Source organism: Notamacropus eugenii, chromosome 3 (assembly GCF_028372415.1).
Source record: "Notamacropus eugenii isolate mMacEug1 chromosome 3, mMacEug1.pri_v2, whole genome shotgun sequence".
NCBI classification, from domain to species: domain Eukaryota; kingdom Metazoa; phylum Chordata; class Mammalia; order Diprotodontia; family Macropodidae; genus Notamacropus; species Notamacropus eugenii.
In genome coordinates, this window is record NC_092874.1 from 299,195,795 (window position 1) to 299,217,241 (window position 21,447).

General features: G+C 44.5%; 2 protein-coding genes across 4 annotated transcripts in view; one reads left to right on the forward strand and one right to left on the reverse strand.

Moving 5' to 3' along the window:
- Positions 1–2,115, reverse strand: part of ENTHD1 (ENTH domain containing 1) — a 124,123-nt gene extending 122,008 nt beyond the window's left edge. The window contains 1 exon segment of the mRNA XM_072656201.1: positions 2,018–2,115. The gene's annotated coding sequence lies outside the window, so the exon portion shown is untranslated.
- A 7,194-nt stretch (positions 2,116–9,309) lies between these two features.
- Positions 9,310–21,447, forward strand: part of GRAP2 (GRB2 related adaptor protein 2) — a 94,185-nt gene continuing 82,047 nt past the window's right edge. For all 3 annotated transcript variants that reach the window (XM_072656206.1, XM_072656205.1, XM_072656207.1), the window contains exon 1: positions 9,310–9,503. The gene's annotated coding sequence lies outside the window, so the exon portion shown is untranslated. The remainder of the gene's footprint in view (positions 9,504–21,447) is intronic.

The window sequence follows — 21,447 nt, forward strand, 5'->3', positions numbered from 1 at the left end:
AAGTACCACCTTCTGCATGAAGACTTTCTGGAGCCCCCAGACAGCTAGAACACAGTACCTTGTATTAGCTACTTGACTATCAGATTCACTTGTCGTTGGCGTATGAGGGGAGTGGAGGGGGGTGGTTCTTGATCCAAATGAGTGCACAGCTCCTAGGGAGGCTTGGGTGACTCCTGAACATGAAGTAGCTTACACCCTAATGATTAGGAACCACTCAATCCTGCAGAGCTGGCCAGCTCCTGGCTGGCTGAATGTCCCAGTAAGAACATAGCCCAAAGGACAAAAGGAACCTGAGTGGCTTTCCCATGTCTTTGCTGTATTCCTTGTTTTTAATATCAATAAATTATAACAAATCAATCAAAGAACATTTTTTACACATTTGCTACATACCGGACAGTGAGCTAAAGACTGCAGATACAAGACAACAAGCAACAAAAAAAAGTCCCTGTCCCGGAGAAGCTGATATTCCAGTGGGGAAGACAGCATGGACATAAACCAGCACATACACAGGACATGTAGAGCACACAGAAGGTGACCTCAGAGGGGAAGGCACGAGCTGCCAGGGCTCAGAGACCAGGAAAGGTCTTCCACATGAGCCGAGGGTAGGGATTCTAAGGGTAGAGCTGAGGAGGGAGAGTGTGTGGAAGAGCCAGTACAAAGGCATGGAGATGGGAAACAGAATGGCAAGCTGGCCTTCTGTGGTGGGACGTAAAAGTCTGGAAAGGTAGGAAGGGGTGAAGATCTTGAAATGACAGAGGAGGTTCTGTTCACTCCTAGAGGTAATAGGGAGTCACATAATTTTGATACTCCCAGACCTCAGTGCAAAAGGAGATGAGGAGGATGAAAAATCCCCATGGTTCAGGAGGTCAAAGCCTCCCTTCCATTCATTGGGATGGTGTTTTCGAGGACTGGCCACAGCAGGCACCAGCTAATGCCTCGAAAAGCTAAGGTGGTCACTTTGTAACAGTAAGGTGGCCACATTGTAGCAAGAGACTCCTAAGCCACCTCCCAGCAGTCACTGCTGAGTCAGCTGTGATTCAGGTTCGTTGGACTCCAGGATTGTTTGTTAGAGCTCAAGTCCCGAGGGAAAACAGACAGGAAAAATGAAAATAAGAAGGACGCCAGCCAAGCAATCAGCAGAACCGCAGCGTGGCCTAAACAAGTGACCAATGGGGCAGATGGGAAATAGAGAAAAAGCCCCAAATAAAGGTAAAGCAGGAGAGCCTGGGGACTCCAGGGTCAAGGCCCTGGTGAAGAAGCCCTGCACACAAGGACAAGGTGGATTTGGAAACACCACCGAAAAGAGCATTTGACAGTCTTAGGCCCTGGGTTCGAATCCTTCCACTGAGGTTTCTTACCTGGGTGACTTCACTGCCTCAGTTTCTCTGTCTGTGAAATGCTGGGGTTGGACTAGAGGCTTTCCAGGCTCCTTCCAGCCCCCGAGCCAGGATCCCAGGTGGGGTTTAAGAGTGGAAGGAGAAGGAGCGCAGACCAGAGATGGGGAAATCGTAGTCATGGAGGGCAGCTGACCCCGCATCTGGGAGTGTTTACACTAACTCCGACCTGCTGCAAGTGGACAGCACTGAGTCCGGCATACCCAAGGTACCTAATGCTCCCAGAAGGGGCGGGCAATTATTAGGCACCTCCTGTGTACAAAGGGGACCGGCCCCGCCCTTAAGATCCCCCTTCTAAAGATGGAGACAACGGGAGAGTGATGGAGAGCTCACTCACTCACTAACCCCGCCCCTCAGGCGCCCAGGTTTGGGAGCGCTTGAAGATCATGGCGCCCCGCTCCCCCACTCAACTGCGGCCAGTGGCTCCCCTCCCGCACACCCCGGGACCCCCCGGCTCCCCACCCCCAAACCAGGAGGCCCAGTTACCTGACAAAGCGCTGGCGGCAACCGTTGGCCGCCCGTTCCCGCCTAAATTCAAACAGTTGCCTATCAAGCCCAGGGTGCCTCGCCATCCTCCAATCAGAACACAGCATGGAAGCTGAGGCCCGCCCACATCCCCTTACTTCTTGGATGCCATCGCTGATGTCCTCCAGGAGTAGTGTTCGCTCTGCCACTCTGCGGCTCCGGGGGCAGGGGCTTCGTGTAAGCTCCACCCCCTCGCCCAGCTCCGCCCCCAGGAGTCTAAAGGTTTCCGCCCTCCAGCCGTACGTGCTGCCATGGGACGTCTTTACCCACGTGGAGACCCAGACCCCTGGCCTCAGCTCACCGTGGCTTAAAGGAATGCTTAGCTGTTGAAGTCATTTAACCAATCAACAAAAATTGGTTAATCCATCTGCCCTCCTGAACCGTGGGCCCCTGCTCTAGAGAACCCCACCTTCTAATTGAAGGACAATGCTGCCCTGGTTTGGGGCTTACAAGACGCAGAGTCGTTGAAAGGTAGCCTTAGAGGAGAAGGCTTGTGAGCAGCCCAGGGTCTAAGCAGGGCCTCCCTCTGGACTCTCTCTGGACTGTGAAAAGAAAGGGGAACAGAGTGGACTAGATGACCCCTAAGATCCCGCCCCTGATTCGTTACCTGTGTGATCTTGGGCAAGTCACTGCCTCTCGCTGGACCTCAGTCTATCTCCCCACCCCCATCAAAATGAGGTAATGAGACTAGCTGGTCACTGGGGTCCCAACTCTAAGCCCATGGTCTTACAATCTTTCTGCTCTCTGCCCAACATGCGATCTTCTGCTTGAAGAACTTGGAGAATGGGTCCTCTGCTTGTCTATGTCTGCCCCTGTAATGTGTGTGATTCTATAAAGTGAGGCTAGAGAGAGGGAGAAAAGGGAAAGAGAGAAAACAGAAAGAAAAGGAAGAAAGTCACATCTGCGAGGACTAGGAAGCCCGTAGTAATGATCTCAAGGGACCAGGGAAGAATGACCATGCCATGGACTGCGCATGTATCTGTTGGCATCTCTGGTCTCAATCCCACCATATTAAGTTTGAGGAAAGTTGGAGATTAGGGACCTGAATATTTTTAAGACACCCAACTAAGTTATCTCTCACATGGCAGAACCAATACAACAACAACAACAAAAAAAAATAATGAAAAGATGGGAAAGAGTAGGAGGATGTAAAGGGATATCCCAGAGTCTGGGAGATTGGTTTTGTTCTACTTGACCTCAAAGGGCAAGAACCAGAAATAATAGAGAGAAACTGGCAGAGGTAGATTTCATTTTGATGCTAGGAAAAACCCACAGTTCCTGCAGAGCTGGTGAGTTCCCCCTCAGGTAGAGGCTGATCTCCTTTTGCTATGTACATTGTAGGAGGGTGGGGCATCCTTTGCCACTATGGGTTGGCCTAGCTGGTCACTTGGGTCTCCTCCAGCACTTAGGTTCTGGGATCCCAGGGAGAAATTCTCTGAAGTTAAATAGAACAGAGAATTTTTTTTTTTAATAGCTTCGTGCTCCACAATTTGCAACTGCCTACATCAGCCCCTGACCTTGGTGCTGACCAAACCTCAAGGCAGAGGGAGGTTCTGCTAAAGGAGGAGGGAGAGAGGAGTGTGTAGCAGAGAAGGCCATTTGGAGACATTTCTTCCCGTTGGTCTGTGTTACTATTCTTATATTAGCATCTGCCAGGTATTCACTGACAGCCCCAGAATGCCCTTGCATATTGGTTTTGCAATTTCACAGCTACCCAGATAATGAATTCCCAGTGTGGTGCCTGAGATGGGACTGAGACCACCTTCTCCTGGGTCAGGGAAGAAGGACCCCAGAGCTGGGCTGGGGTCTTGGGCTCTCCCATGAGGCAACTGGTAAAAGAGGCTGCCCTAGTCCATTCCCCTCTTCTCCATCACTAGTCCTGGGAGCTTGGAACTCTACCCCCCCCCCATCTCTGCACCCAGAGGCTCCCTTGACACTAGGATTGTGTGGAGGGTGCCTCTACTCTGCTCTATATCTGCCCTCTTCCCCACCCTCAATGAACCACCTTTGGCTAGCATTTTATAATTTGTCTTGGGTGAGAGGAGTATTTTGACTGACTGATTCAACTGGCCCCACCCTTAGCCCTATGTTTCCACTTTTCTTTAGCCACACAGGGAAAGGAACACACTCCTGACCTTGCTGTCAGTCAAAATTGCTTGTCCTCCATTTGCTTTGCATATAATTTGTGTTAAGAGATCTAAGTACACATTATTTCTCCAAAATATACTCTAAGTTTTTTGAGGAGAAGAGCTCCTTCATTTCTATCAATGTGTCCTCAGTGTCTGGAATATCATAGGTGCTTCATAAATGCTTGATCAGTGAAAAGATATACTGTATAATCAAGGCCTTTGGAATCCATTTTATGACCACAACCACCAATTTCCTCTACCTCACCCCTCTTAAGCCTATTCTGCACAAAATTCGTCTTTTTGTTGTCTGTCACTCATGACTTTGCATTTCCCATCTTCAGTCTTTCCTCAACTACCAACTAAGTTCTCACTGCCTGAAAATATACTCATTCAACCTTAAATCCTCCCAAGATCCTCAAGCTCCACATCCTGCCCAATGTCTGGAACATCTTTCCTCCTCACTTTCACCTCTTAGAATCCCTAACTTCCTCCAAAGCTCTCCTTAAACACCTCCCTAATACATGAAGGCTTTACTGATTCCACCCTTTCCACATACCAGAGATTGTTGGTATTTCCTGTCAGTCCTGTCTGACTCTCTGTGACCCCATTTGGAGTATTTCTTAGCAAAGATACTGGTGAGGTTTGCCATTTCCTTCTCCAGCTCATTTTATAGATGAGGAAACTGAGGCAAACAGGGTCAAGTGACTTGTCCAAGGTCACACAGCTAGTGTCTGAGGGCAGATTTGAACTCAGGTCTTCCTGACTCCCAACCCTTTACTCTATCCACTAGCCACCTACCTGCCCCACACACAGAGCATCTTCCCCCAAGATAGATACATGTCTTTCCTGGTTGAATGTAAGTCCCCTGAAGGCAGTAGCTGTTTCATTTGTTTTTTCTCTATATCTCTAGTGCCCAAGCACAAGGCTGACATATACTAAGTGTTTAATAGATGCTTACTGATTGAATGGTTGACTAGCTGATCTCCAACCATTCCATCCTTCCCTGTTCTTTCAGTCCATGACCTCTACATGAGGCTCACTTTCCTCTATTCACAGCTCTGACCCCTAGTTAATCAGTGTGCTCCACATACTAGCTTTGATCCTGGAGCCCCCTGCCCAGCCCCCAACCCATGTTCACTCCTCCCCTCCAAATTTTCCATTGTGTCTTGCATGATGTTGAATGTAACTGGAGGGAGTCCTTAGGTTCCCCTACCAATTTATGCTATATAATCTTCTCTAGGCTTTCCCTACTTTACAGAAATCCTTTTCTTTTTCCCTGATTGACCCTCCTGTTCCCCACAGTGGTTATTCAAAATTTTCTCTTCTCCCCTCAAACCTCATTCACCCCCTTCACCTTCCTTCTTGGTTTAAAGAACCTTACCTCGTATTTGTCAATGGTCAATCAATCAAGGCCATCCCATGAAGTCATTTTTCTCCCTACTCCCAACCTTAAATCCCTCTACAAACTCTCTTTTGTTGTTTGTTACCCTGAAGATGAGGTGAATTTCACCTAGCCAAGGTCAGTTCTTCTCCTTATGCCCTTGTTCCCATCTTCTCCCATCTCTTCTGAGAGGAAGTCTTCTCGAACTTTTTGTGTCCTGGGTCCTTTGGGCAGTTTGGTGACCCTTCTCAAAATAATGGTTTTCAATGTGTAAAGTAAAATACATGGGATTATTTTTTAAATCTATTGAATTATACAAAATTGAATTATCAAAATATTAGTTGAATTGAAATAAATAAATTTGAATTGAATTGTCAAAATATTTTTACAAAAAACCGTAAATTCATGGCTCCCTTGAAATCTGTCCCTGGATCCTTCTGTGGATCCATCTTAGACTTCATCCCTTCAATGAGAGGATCTCTGAGCCTTCTTCTGCTAGAAAACTCTGATCTTATAATCCCTGTCCTTCACCTTCAATTTCTCCTTAACTACCAGTTCATTTCTCACTGCCTGAAAACATAGCCAGGTCCTATCCAACCTTGAATCCTCCCATGATCCTCAAGCTCCACACATCTGAAACAGACTTCATTGTCTCCTCCATTCCTCCCAAAATTCCTTAGTTCTATCCAGAGTACCATTATCTTTCCAGGCACCCCCATGGACAACCTCCAAGTCTGCCTGGCTTCTTCTGGCTCTCGTACTGTGCCCCAAATCCAATCAAATGTCAAGTGTGGTCAAGTATTTCTCCCCAACATCTCTCCCATCTATCTCCTCTTCTCCATGCACACAGCTAATGGCCTAGTTCCTGGATCTGGTCTTCATCACTCATCACACATACCATCACAATCATTTTCCTGCTTCCGATATCTCCCCTCTCTAATCTATCCTCAGCATATTTATCAAAAAAAGCTTCTGAAGGCACATCTGACCATGATGTCACTTCCCTACTCATAAGCCTTACACATGACTCTCTGATGCATTTAGGATAAAATACAGTTTTCCTGCTGTCATTGAGATCTGCCTCAAGCCTATCCTTCCCAATATATTTCCCATTTCTCCCCTGTCCACACTCTACGTTAGAGCCATGTTGATCTCCTCACTGTTTTAGGCACTCTGTGTCTTCTCTGCCATTTTCTGATCCCGCATCTTCACACTGTCTCCCCCTGGCTCTGCGTGGAAGGGGTTCCCTCCTCACCTGGGGCTCTTAGAACCCAAAGTCTCTACACACTCGACTCAGGGGCCGCTCCCTCCATGACACCTTCTTTCATCTCTTGCTTGTCAATGCTTTCTTCTTCCTCAGATCATCTTGTACTTACTTGTTTATCTTTCATTATAATGCAATAATAATGGCTCATATTTTCCTGGCACTTTACCCATACTATTCATTTGGTTCTCACAACAGCCCTGTGAGGTATGTGCTATTATTATTATAATAATATTTTCACTCTTTTACAGATGAGGACATTGAGAGGTAAAGTGGCTTGCCTAAGGTGACTTGTACAGCTATTGAACAACTGGGACAGAATTTGAACTCAGGTCTTCCTGCATCCAAGTTCAACATGTTCTTCCTTATGCCATCCAGGTGTCTCTGGGTAAGGGTCATGGACTAGATTTTGTTTTTGTCAATCAGTACTTAACAAAGAACCTTGTAGATAGTAAAGACTTACTATAGACTCTTTGAAAAATAAACCTGGATTTACTGAGGATCAAGAAAGGAGAAGATTGGGGTGCGCTGGGCACAGAGGGGAAGCTATGCCAAACATCCTCTCTATTGAAGTTGTTTGTATTTCAGTCAAGGCTGATCAATCTCTCCATTTTCTGGGATCTTCCATGTTCCATACCCTTTTCATTGGGACCTTGATGGCTGGTATTCACTGCCTCCTTGCTTGTAACACCAGAAAGGAGGCCTATCAGATGCACCTGTGTGAGAATCTCCCCTTTCCCCCCTTGTTGGACTCCATGTGATGCCCCACTCTGAAGATGTTGGAAGGTCATCCTTACCCCACATGGATGGGATGAGTGATGGAGAGCTGGATATGCTAAGTCTAATGGCAGACTCTCCATAGTACCAGCATTGGGATCTGCATACTTAGGTTCAAATGTCTGCTCAACGATTTGTTTTCTATGCAATGTTGGATAAGAAATTTCTCTTCTGTGGGCTTCTGTAAAATGAGGGCATTAGACTTGATGGTATCTGAGGTCTCTTCCAGCTCTGACTCTCTGAGCCATTGTCTGTCCTTGCCTGCTCACCTTCTGGCCTAAAAACCATCAGACTCAAAGTTCTGGTTGCCTCCCTGGTGGAATCCTTGATTGGCCCTGCTCCCCACCCGGCTGTCTCATGTTAAGCCTCGGGCCTTCCTTGTGCAAGTTAAAACATGCTGTAATAGAAGGCTGCTACTTTGTGCCTAGTGGGCCCACCTGACCTCCTTTGTGACAGCCTCTTTTAAGTTCCCCAACTGCAATGCAGCCAGAGACAGAGAGGAAGGCTCTGAAAGAGAGAGCTGCATTGAAGTTACAAAGTCTTGGAGGCAAGCGTGAAGACTGGTGAATAGAAGGTGTGATGAATGAGCCTGGTAAGCCCCTGCAAAGCCTTCAGATCACAGAATGTCAGCACCGGAAGGAAGCCACTTGGAGGAAGAGGGAAAAGCTCTGGCTCTGAATTAGGAGACACTATTCAGATCCCATGTCTTGTCTTTAACGAGACATGGGACCTTGGGAAAGTGGTTCGACCTCTCTAGGCTTCAGCCTTGCTCCTTTATAAAAAAGAGGAGAGCGTGTTATTAGCTGGTTCCCAAAATCCTTTCTGGCTCTAAACCTTGTGAACCTTTGAGAATTCCCCTTATTAAGTGGGAAAACCTAGAGAGAGGTCATGACTTACCCCAGGTCACCACCTTGCAATCATTAGCAAGAAAACTCAGACTAGAATCCACAGCTTGTGCCTCCTACTCTTTTCACTGTACCCTGCTATCTTTTGTAAGAAGAGTCATGTGGGGTCTGGTAAATGGGAGGAGAAAACTTTTCCCCCATGTTAATTTTTTCAAGGACACTCTTTTCTTCTCCAGGCCAAATGCACGCCATATCTCCAATTGTCCTTCATATGGCACAGTCTCTGGTCTCCCTCACCAATCTGGCTGCCCTCCTCTAAGCATTTCCCAACTAGACAATATCGTTCCTAAAGTCTGGCCCCTGGCCCTGAACATGACACTCTAGGTAGGTTCTGACCAGAGTGGAGGACAGAAAGGCTGTCACCTCCTAAACCCTACATAGACCATCTTCTTCACCTTCCTCAGCCTAGACTCTCATTGGGTTTTCAGCGGCCATATTGAGTGTTCATTTTCATGAGCACTTTCGTCTGGCCTTGTGCTAGAAGTGGTTGATTTTTTTTGAACTCAGGTATTATCCTTTACATTTGTCCCAATTAAATTAAATTTCATTTTATTCAGTTTATCCCATTCAGATCCGGGTGAGGGGGAATCCTGATTTTTCATTCAGACCATGAATATTATTCCCAGCTTTGGGAGACCATCTATTGAATACACATGGTTATTATGGGAACCTTCATTTTCAAGGGAAACTCTGTAAAAACTTAACCCAGCAGAGAAAAGGGAGGCAGGGGTTTCATTTGAACCAAGTTACAGTTCAACACTGGCAGTAAGCAAACCAAACCACATAAAGTAAGCTGCACACCCAACTCCCTGAAGCATCGAGTCGACGAGTTCCTGTGTGGTTAACATGCAATTGCCTGGCTAACAGGCAGTACTCCCAACAAGGGGGACGTGTGCACACGTGTGTTTGGGGGAGGGTGGGAGAGGGTGGGCCCAGTGTATTCATCAATGGGTGTGCAGGCTCCCCAGCTAGCTTTCAGTTAGTGCTCAGCTCAAGGAGAGTTCAAGGTAGCATGGAGTCGTGAAATACAGAGCATCCTAGCATTGACTGCCATCCTCTTCCTCTTTGCAAAAGTGGACTACAGCAACCAAGCCAGGAAGCAGAGTCAGCCTCGGCCCCCCAGAAAAGGTATGTCATCATAGATACATTAGTGAGCTGTGTCATTATTTCATCGGGCTATGCTTACCTCACCCTGCTTAGATGCAGAGAACAGGACCAAAAACAGTGAGTGAAAGTTACAGGAAAGTGATTTGAGGCTCGGTGTCAGGGGAAACCTTCCTAACAGTTAGAATTGTCCAAAAATGGAATGTGGTGCCTCAGGAGTTAGTGAGTTTCCTGTCCTTTCAGGTCTGCAAGCCAAGGGTGTGTGACTACTTGGCAGTAGGTGACAGTTGAGATTTCTCTGGGGAAATGGATCACAGCAGAGAGCCATAGTCGTCCCTTCTAACTATGAAATTGGGAGATTGTTGGATTGGATCATCTGATGGCATTCGATAATTTTGTAACTTACTTGCCTTGCATAGAAGTCACTCCTCGTTAAAAGGAACCCCAAGGGTTGGTTTAAACTCTTCTGTCTTACCAAACTAAAGTTAATACTCATCTTATTCCTTCAGCTTGGCAGGTCAGTGTGCTCTGCAGACACTTATGTTTATTGGCATGATGTTTATTGGAATATGATCTCTAAGGAAGGTCTCCTCAAAGAAGGTTTATTTGTCTAAAATGAACCCTGAGAAAAAGTTCCTTATGAGCAAGATCATGGAATAGGGAGTTTTGGGAACTGGAGCCACAAGTTCTGGGTTTTTAGTTGTGTTTACCTTGGATCAGTGGTTTTACATCTGTTTTCTCATCTATAAAATGGGAGAACTGAGGATTCTACCACCTATCCCACAGGATTATTGTAGGATGCAAATGAGATAGTGTCTGTAAAATTCATCATGAATAAAATGTGATTTCAATACCAGTTATTATCTAGTGGGATACACATCCATACTCCAAAGCACCCTTTGAGTATCTTGTGGGACAGCATCATTTTCCTCTCTCTCTCTGCACACTTTCAAATCAAGAGATGCAGCTTCAAATCCCCTTTCTGCCTGACCGTGGGCAAGTCATTTCATCTTACTGAGGATGTTAAATGGAATAGATTAGATGGCCTCCAAGGTTCCTTCTAGCATTAGAGTTATATATGACTCTATGGTGGTGGGTAAGTCATTTTCCTTCTTTCTAGGTCTCAGTATCCCCATTTGTAAAATGAGGAAGTTGAGCTAGATGTCCTTTCAAATTCCCTGTCTAGAAGCCTCTGACATGGAAAGCTCATTGCTTTCCCTCCAGGCAGAATTTAATCCAACAGTGGGAAGGCAGAAGATCTTTGTATCCCCAGTACCTGACTTAGAATAGATATTAATAAGTGCCTGTTAGCCTAGATTAAGGTGAATCCAAGTACTTGGAAAAATAGTCAGATACAGGAGATATTTGATTTATGTTTGATTTCTTCTGCTTTGTCCCATAGGGCAGAAACCTGAGAAGTGGGAGTAAGGAGGAGGAAGTTACAGAAAGGTCAATCTAGGCTCAATGGCAGGACAGATTCCCTGACAAATGGAACTGTCCAAATGTGGGGCTGGCTGCCTTAGGACATTGGTGGTGTTAGAGGACTTCACGCACAAGACCAATGGTTACTTGTCAGAGGGAAGCCCACTTGTGCTGTTGAAGAGACTCCCAGTCTTGAAATTCAGCCAGTCTGGGATGCAGATTTGGGTCCTGGCTCTGCTGCCACTACCCATGTGACCAAGTCACACAAGTCACTTTATCTCTTAATTTCCTTATCTATACAACAGTAGACTTGGACCGGATGACCTCTAACGTTCTTCCTGGATCCATATCTATCAGTGTAGTTGCTGCCATGTCATGGTCTCCAGTGCCTCCTTTGTTTGGACTTCTGTTGCTCATTTCATCCATGTCATAACCCTCCCCCATTGGAAAATAAGCTCCCTGAAGTTAGAATTATTTTCCTTTTTTTGTTGTTGTCTCTGTATCCCCGATACCTAGCACAACACCTTGTAATTTATAAGTGCTTAATAAACAAATGCTTGTTGAACTAGATTAAGAAAGATTCCAGTTTTTACTCCTTGCTACTAGATGAGGAGATTTTACAAGGAGATCTCAAAGATTCTTTACTTCTCTAATAGTTACAGCTCTGAAACATTTCAGCTGAAATCCAATAATGCTCATGTTCAGGACACTAAGAGCAAGGTTATCATCTCAGATGTCACCTTAGGACCAGAGGACCCTAGCAGCCTGACACTGGCAAGAACCTCAAAGGTTCATCATCTCCAACTCCTTCATTTTAATATTGAGGAAAGCTGAGGCCCAAGAAAGTGGAGGAACTTACCCAAGGTTACTCAGAAAATAAGGCTCAGAGGGGGCTTCTATACAAAGGCTGTCTCCCTCCCCTTGCCTTTTATGTTTCCTCTGTGTTAGTGTACAGTGCTGTGTTAAAATTATACCATTCCTTCAGGACAGCCTAGCTTGGGAAAACAAGCTGAGGAAATGAGGGATCCTCATTCTCCTGGTTCCCTCTCTTCCAGATAACTGGCTTTAAATAAATGTCCTGAAAATGTTGTTGACTTTAAAAAAAAATTCTGCCTGTACTCTTGACATTAGGCTCTTTATGACCAGATTATGCAAGTAAATGTAAGTGAAGGAATGGACATACATAAAGTAAAATTAGAAGAGAATATTGGCACAGTATAATGGAAAGCAACCTGGATTTGGAGACCAAAGATATGGGTTCGGATGCTCTCTCTGCCACTTCTGTGTGTGATTTTAGATGAATTACCTAGCTTCATAAGACCTACTATCTTCATCTTTCAATCTTTAAATGGAGGGGGGTAAGATGAGATGGCCTCTGCAGTCTCTTCCTGCTCTAGATCTGTGATACTAGTCATAAATTAATTAATTTCTCTAAGTTTTAGTTTCCCCATCTATAAAATGATTTGGGAAACTCAAATGGCCCCTGAGATAATTTCTAGTTCCAAATCTATGATGTCACATTCTAAACCTACCCATGTAGAAGAACAAGGAGAATTTAAGCAAGTTGGGACAAAAGGCCCTGAAAGTTACTATCAGCCCCTTATTGTTTGGATTCGAATATACTTCCTGTGTGATGCAGCCCCCCCCCCAGGCCTGGATTTCCCCTTCTGTTGGATGAGAGGATTGCACCATATGACCTCTCACCTGCCAGCTCCAGGTCCATAATGCTGTCTTCCACACCATCATCACCATCTACCCCTACCACTCACTGGTTACATGACCTTGCTTAACCTCTCCATGCCTCAGTTTCCTCCTCTGTAATACAAAGGAGTAGGCCTTCTGGATCTTCAATAAGATCTACCATCCCGTCCTCAGATGAACCTAAGGGATAGGGACTCTCTCGAGGCAGAAGAGAAGGCCAGATCATGACATGTGCCCAGTCTTCCCCAGGACAGCAACCTCTGGACTCAGTGAACTCTCTTAACCCTTTATACTTTTAAGGTCCTCAAATGCAACTCATGGTTCTTTGATTAGTATTTACCTCAGACACCATAAAAGGGCAGGAAAGCAAGTGCATTTCACGGAAGTACACCTCCATTTTAGACCACCCCAATGTGGCATCCGATCAAACCCTTGCTTTTTATCAAAAAGGGAAGAGAATAAGTATTTACTATGTGTTAGACACTGTGCTAAGCTATTATTATTCCCCTTTCACAGCTGAAAAAACTGAGGTTAAATAACTTGCCCAAATCACACATTAGTATCTGAGGCCAGATTTAAACTCTGGTCTTCCTGATACCACCAGGTACCTCTAAGGAAAACTGAGGCCCAAAGAGGTTACATTAACTGACCCAAAGTCACAGAGAGTAAGTATTAGAGGTAGGTTTTGAACTCAGGTCCTGGACCTCTTGCCTATGGAGCCAAAGATTTCTCAAATGTATACATGAGATTGAGAGTCTTCCCTTCATAAACAAAAATCAATTGGTCCATCAGCAAGCATTGGTTAAGAACCTTCTGGATGTCAACAGCTAGGACCTGGATGTTCAAAGACAAAAATGGAATACGTCCTACCCACAAAATGCTTTTGTTCAGCTGTTGGGAAGGAGAGGGAAGAAGGGAGAAAAGACAAGATAGCCTGTACCTAGATAAGCAGACACAAATTAAATACAAGATCAATCCACAAGGTTTACTAAATACTTACTATATGTCAGGCACTGTGCTAAAAAATAAGAATATAAAGACAAAAAAGAGAGAATCCCTACCCTCAGGGGGTTGTCAAGAGAACAACTTACCCTTGTGTCTACACTTACCTGAGTGTGTAAAAAAATATGTAAAGTGTGGTGTCCTGGAAAGAGGAGTGGCCTTGGCTTTGGGAGACAGCTTCACATCCTAGATCCAACACCTATTGACTGGGTGACTTTGGCCTGGATCCTTAATCTTTCTGAGGTTCAGCATATAATGGGAGAAGGTGCTGTTTGTTTCCCAGGAGTGCTGGGGGTAGAGAACGCTTTCATTGCTGCAGACATGGGAGGGAGCCATGATGAGCAGGATGGGGGAAGGGAAGGGCAGGAAAGGAATATAGCACAGACCTGGGCAGCTGGGTGGTTAAGTGGATAGAGCCCCAGGTCTAGAGGCAAGAAGACTCATCTTCATAAGTTCAAGTCTGACCTCAGACACTTACTAGTTGTGTGACCCTAGGAAAGTCCCTTCACCATGTTTGCCTCACTTTCCTCATTTATAAAATGAGCTGGAGAAGGAAATGGCAAGCCACTCTAGTGTCTCTGCCAAGAAAACCCTAAATGGGGTCACAGAGAGTCGGCATGATTGAATAATGTCTGCACATGTGTCAGACACCACGCTAAGTGCTTTATGAACGTTGTCTCATCTACACTCACATTACAGCTGTTGGATTGAGTTCTTAATAGCCCCAGGACACAAAGTGGAAAGGTGAGATGGGAAAGTCTCTAGGGAAAATAACCTTTTTTTCCTTTCCTTTTGAGTGACAACCTATAAATTTACCAATAAGGGAGCTTCCCTTTGAGGAAATACCCTCCACCAGGCCGGATCAACAAATTTTCTGCAGGTTTGAGGCTTGAAGAAAGAGTGAGGGCTAGTAGTGAGTGAACTAGCTTCAAACAGAGTTCAAATCTTGCCTCTGAACCACACTGCCCCAGTGATGCTAGGCTAGTCACTTAGTCCCTCAGGGTGGCTCAGGCAAATCTTGGCCTGCATTGTATGTATTTTCCCCAGGTTGGATATTTCTCCATCTTCCTCCAAACCATAATAACCCAACACATCTGTGACCTCACAGATGAAGGTATTCCTTCCAACAGGAGCTTCACCACGTTGCTCTGGATAAGACCCTAGACTTGGAAGCAGAGGGCATGCATTCGAATTCTAGCTCAATTCCTTACTGCTGGTGTGAGAGTCATTTCCCTCTTCTGTAAAATGAGGAGCTTACTTTCAGTGACCACTGATGGCCCTTCTAGCCTTAGACCAATGAACTAGATAGTTTCTTTGAGCAAGTTATTCCACTGTTCTGTGCCTCAGTTTCCTCAATTGTAAAATGAGAATGTTGGATATTCTATGGCCTCTAGGTCCCAATCCCGTCTGGCCACCCTTGTCTATGTCCTCCTGTAAGTTTGCCACAAACAGACCATCCACCCTGTATGAAAAGAAAAGGCTCCTGGCAACTGTGCATCCATCATCCATTTCTTACTGTGCAACCTCTCCTACATCTCCCTAACAAGAGGACCAAGGAGTTCTATCTGCTTTAAAACGCTGTCAGCCAAGAGAAAGGAGCTAGCACAATAACCTTCGAATATCATCTACACTTTCAGTTTTAATGAAAATCCTTTTTTCTGCCTTAATTACTCCGAGTCTACCTGACTGATATATTGGGAGAATAAATGAGTTTACCGATGTGAAATGAAGCGTCCCAGCACAAAAATACGTCATAAAACTGCAACATCGTGTCCTTGTTAATCCATTCATTCATTCATTTTCTCTGCCGCCCAAGGATGGCTTGTTCCCAGACTCACCCAAATTTTACCCCCTTTTCAGCCTCGGTCGTCTCTTTGCTTCCCTGACCTTCAGAAGAGCTGAGTGAGATCCAATTTCCCTCTTCATTCCCAGAGAACTTAATCTGCTCAGGGAAGCACTATTGCCATTGGGATGTAGAATTCATCCTGACTTGCAGCAGAGCTCATGAGGCAAGTAACTCAGTGAAAAGGAGGACTTGCATCCAAGTGCTATTGCTGATACATCCAGACGAGTTCCCCAGGCAACTCTCTAAGACTATCAATGGGAGCACAGATACCAATCTGCTTTGGTGGAGGGAATTTACTCACTGGGAGCTCCCGTAAAAGTGCCAATGAAAACCCAAATTTAGCCAACATATACACATTGATTGGTTGGTTGATACATGATAGATTGATCAATAGATGATAGAAAGATGCGTGTATATCATTTACTTAGAGATGTAGAGGACTTTAGAGGTCATACAGTCCAATTAGTTATATACCACTAAGAAAACTGAGCCCAAGAGAGTGACTTGTCCAAGGTCACACAGGTATTAATGGCAGAACTGGGATTTTAACTTCTAATTTTACAATGGAGGAAACTGAGGTCCAGAGAGGTCATCTCCCTAAGGTCACATAAGGAGTTAGAGTTGGAATTTGAACTCAGCCCTAAGGTAAAAGGTGTAGAACTGGAAAGGACTTCAGAGAGCATCTTGATCTCACCTCCTCATTTTATAGAACAGGAAACTGAAACCCAGAAAAGCTGAGCGACTCACCCAAGGTCCTCTAGGCAGTGAGCATCAGAGGGGGGACCTAGAACTCTGAACCTCTGGCTTCCAGCTAGATCTTTCCACTGAACCGCTGACCTTTTTCTCCAAGTCTCCCCTTCTTTCCACTACACTAGTTTGTGTCCCCTTTTGTTCATACTTTTGCAGATATATGTATATGTATATGCATGTGTATGTGTATATACACACATGCATATATACATATATGTATTGTACACACTATGTATACATACACACATGTTTGTGTTCATGTTATATATATATATATAACTAGGAAAATCACAAAAACAATAGACTCATAGAATTCTGAAAGTGACAAGAACTTTCGGTATTCTCTAATCTAATCCTCTGAGGCCCAGAGGAGAGGAAATGACCTGCCCCAGGGTGCACAGCCAGGCAGGGGCAAACACTAGTAAGTGGGCTCCCCAAGTCACAATTCTCACATTCTTTTCATTAGATGAGTAGATAAATCTATCCTGCTTAAAAAAAAAAACAAACAAGAAGCATGAAAATAATAATAGTATAGCTGGCATTCATGTTGGTTTATTAAATGCTCTACAGATATAATCTCATCTGATCCTCACAATCACCTAGGAGGCAGGTGCTATTCTTATCACCTCCATTTGACAGATGAGAAAACTGAGGCAGAAAGAGTGAATTGTCTAGGGTTACTTAGCTGGCAAGTGTCTGAGGCAGGATTTGAACTCAGGGCTCACCTAACTTCAGACCCAGGGCTCTATCTACTGAATCACCCAGTAGCTATTCAAAGGAACAATTGTATTCTTAAATTCCATTCCACCTTTCTTTGATCAGCAGCATCAGAAGCAACATTTGCTGAGTGCCTAGCATGTGTGAGACCATTGGGTGCCCATAGTGACAAGTGACCTTGACCTGGGTTGAGACCAGAAATTGGGCCAAAAACCCGGCCTGGGAAGTGAGCCAACGAAGAATAAATGACTGAAGTTCTGGGGAGTTTTGTCCCAGGCCATCTGCTATGGGCTGCTGCACTCTGGATCCAAATTCCGTATGACTAGCCCCGGCTGGGTGCATTACGTGGCAGGATCCGACCTCACTCCACACTCAGCTCTCATCAGCTCTTTTATTAGATTTACACAGAGTCTGGCCTCTCAGAGAGTAGGATGCAGTAGGAGAGAATTTAAACATAATATTATAAAATGGAAAACTGTAGAAGAATTATGGGACAGGGAAAAGATAACCCAGAATAGCATTAGTAGGAGACTTATCGGGCCTTCCTCAAAGCCTCCAGGAACAAGATGATATTTTGATATGGTGAGGGGGCAAATGAGGGAAAAGCCCTCTCATTTTTCAGTAACTTTCAGAGGTCACATAGACCACTAGAGTGGGCCATTGGAGGAGTGTTGGATGTGCAAATTCTGACGTGCCCATGTATGACCTCTGTGACCTTGGGCAGATTCTTTTATTTCCCAACATCCCATCATCTGTAAGGTGCTGGAACTGCACCAGGTATTCAACTGCAGTCCCCTCCAGCTCTAAGCTGGTCATCCCATGACTCCATTGAATCCATTTCTGGGGGACAAGGAATGGATCTTTGTTCCCACTAATAGAGTAGATGCCCAATATATTTTGATCTATGATCACATAGATTTCCTGCATCAGGCCACGTCTCTGAAATATTGTAACTGCATAAAAAAGAGACCAGAGGATGTAGTGGTGGGCCTGCTGGATTTGGGGAACCTGGGATGCGTTTTGTGCTCCAGGGTGAAACCTCTTTGTGCTTCTACAGAATGGGGATAATAAAACTTCAGTAGAACCCATCTGATCATCATTATCAAAAAGATAAGAACTAGATAATGGTGCTTATTAATTATTATTTTTATAATTATACATAGAAACTAGAATTTCTAGAGTAATTCATTTGTAAAATGCTTTCCAAACAGCATCTCATTTGATTCTTGCAATTACCCTGTGAGGAGGGTGCTATTATTGTCCTCATTTTACAGATGAGGAAACTGAGACACATAATGGTCAAGTAATTTTTCCAGTGTCACCCATTGGTATCTGGCCAAGATTTGAACTCAGGTCTTCCTGACTCCAGGTCTACCACTCAATGTGCTTTGTAAAACTTTAAGTACTATAAATATATTACCCATTCTTATTGCTGTTGTTAATTATTATGGCTGGTTCCTATAGTTGAAGCTTTATCTCCCACCTCTGTGCCTTTGCATGCCCCCCCCCCGCAGCCATTCATGTCTGGAATGCACTCCTTTCTCACATCTGTAGAATCCCAACCTCCCTTTCAAAGAATAGCCCTGTTCTGTCTGTATAAAAGGCCTTTCCTGATTCCTGTGGTTATTAGCATTCTCTCCCTCTGGTAACTGCTTTGTATAAGACTTTGTATCATAACTATCTACAAATATGTTGTGTGTCTCTTCCCTTCACACACACACCCCCCAGTAGAATATAAGCCCCTTGAGGTCAGGAACTGTTTTGTTTTGGGGTTGGGTTTTTTTGGATTCGTATTGTCAGAATGTCACATGGACCTTGTATACAGTTAGTGCTTAATAAATTTAATTGAGTTGAATGACCAGAGGAGAAGAAGCTTGATAAGACAGTGCCTCCTTAGGGGCCTGCTCAGAAGGTCAGCCTTGTTACTCTCCTGCCCTGCCGAGCACTTTTCCAACTCCCGGTTTAACTAGACAAGGAAATCTCTTGAACGTTACTCCTCAGGAGAGCTAAAAAATAATGAGAAGGAAAGAAGCATCCATCCCGTCTTTATTTGTTCCCCACGCAGGCCTCCCAGAATTGGTTCTGCCTCTTGCTTTCTCCAACGAAAAGTCTGCCTAACTGATCAGTCGGTCATCAATGATGTTTTCCCTTTATTACACTCCCTCCAACTCACCCTCAAGTGCTGCTGGCTTAATGGGACAATGGAAGGATGGTTTATGTTCTTTTTTTTTCTCCAAACTTTATATGGAAATACTAGCAAGGAAAACTGAGCGCTCCACAGGCATTCCGTACACAATAAAGAGATGCCTCCCATCCTAATACGCTTTTTGTAAAGAAAAAAAGAAAGAAATCTTTCAAAGAATAAAAAGGAAAACACTTGAACAGAAGAGCATAGGGATAAAAGGGGAGAATTTTGTAATTTGAATTTTATCGTTGTTACTTTTACAGCTTTTACATGTCTACCTAGGCCTATGGAGATGCGGAAAGAAGGCGGGATGGCCACAGCTCTGAGTCACAGAGTGAAATCCTCTATGGCGGGGATGTTTCTGTCTTGGTACACTAGTGCCTAACAGTGCCTGGCATGTAGTAGTCGATTAATAAAGCTTATTGATTGTTGAATGACCAATCTCCTGCTGCCATTCAGTCAAGTATTTTTTTCCATTGTGTCCGGTTCCCTGCGACCCCATTTGGGGTTTTCTTGGCAAAGATATTGGAGTGGCTTGCCATTTCCTTCTCCAGCTCATTTTGCACCTTAGAGATCATCTTATCCAAGAGTTCTTAACCTGGGGGTCGAGGAAAAATGACATTGTTATTTTGGCTAACTTCTAAAGGAAATTGAACACTTCCTTCAATTATTTACGAACATGATTCTAAGAAAATCGGGTTCTGGTGGCTTTACCAGCCTGATTGCCATAGGGGTCCAGGACATAATAAGAGGCTAAAAACCCCTGATCTGGTCCAACCCTTTAATTTTACAAAAGAGGGCTTTATATTCTCAATCTAGGGCTGTGGTGATTGGTTGTTGTCTTTCATTCTTAAAGAGGACCAAAATGACATACATCACTATGCTAGAGTCAAGTTATAGTGTGTCCAACGGTGTCTGATCAGACTAATACAAGCTCTGAATGCTTTACTACAGATTGGGCACAAATAGTCCATGTGAATATCTGGATTCTCTAAATTTACGTCTCGTGTTCCTTTTGAGCTGACTCAATTCTGAGTTGTTCATAGAGCACTGTACCTTTCCTGTTGTGGACACGCCATACTGGGTGGTCCTGTGTCAGGGTCTCCCATGTCACACAATGAATTCCAAAGTTCTTAAGAGCTGTAGGTAGCTGGAGCTACTTAGTTCAATCCTCTCAGGAGGCCTGAAGTTTAATCAGGTTGGGCTTCTAATTAGCAGTGTGACCTTAGACAACTCACTTCCCCTCTGGACTAGATGGCCTCCTATTGTAAGCCATCAGGACTGAATCCCCAAGAAATCAGAGAAGTCCATTTAAAGCTTTTCCAAGGACTTGGAAAAGTGTCTCTTCCTGGTACGGGTGCCAGGATACTGTTGGTGTTCCGCAGAGCAGTGTAGGTTGGTCGTGGGGGTTTTTTGTTTTGTTTTCTTTTGTTTTGAGGATTTTTCTTTTTGGTCTAGATTTCATCACTCTGGGAAACTCCACTTAGAACCTTTCCTCTACCAAAGCAGATAAGTAACATTCTGGTAACTGGTAACCTCCAAGCATGACCGGGGGGCACTGAGAGGTTACTTAACTTTAATTAATACATCTTGGGGGTTAGACTTGAGCTCCAAGGCAGGCTTCCCAGCCACTGTGGCAAACTGCTTCTGTCTGTGGGGTCAGTGACCCTAGATCTGAAGGGGCCTTCTAGTCTAAGTTCCTCATGTTACATATGGGGAAACTGAGGCCCAGAAAGGTGCTCTGCCCAAATCACTCAGTGAGGAAACCTCAGAGCTGGTCTTCTTACACCAAATTCAGTGTTCAGATGTTCATGTTCATTCATTCATTCACATTTAATAAGCATTTATTATGCACCTACAATTTGCTAGGCATTGTACTAGTCGTATCAAGTGCTCATCATGTAATAAATCTCAGATCCCAGTTCCCTTCTCAGGACCCTGTATGTGCCGCTCAGATGCTTTCTTCTTTCCTTCCTCCTTTTCTTTTTTGTTTCTTTCTTCCCTTCTCTTTTTTTCTCTCCCTTCCTCTCTTTCTTTTCCTTCTTTTTCTCTTTCTTTCTCTCTCACTTTTTCTGTTTTCCTTCCTTCCCTTTTTTTCCTTCCTTCTTTCAATCTTTCTTTCTCTTTTCTTTCCTCTTTTTTCTTTATTTCTTCCTTTTTTTCTTCCTTTCATCTTCTCTTTCTCTGTTTCTTGTTCTCTTCTTTCTCTTTTTCTCTCGCTCCTTCATTTCCCTTTTTTCTCTTCAATGCTGAATGACTTACCCCCGCTTTGCCCACTCTTAGCTCTGCCACTGGCAAACACATCCTGGACTTTTAGTTTTTTCCCCAGATCATTCTGTGTCGAA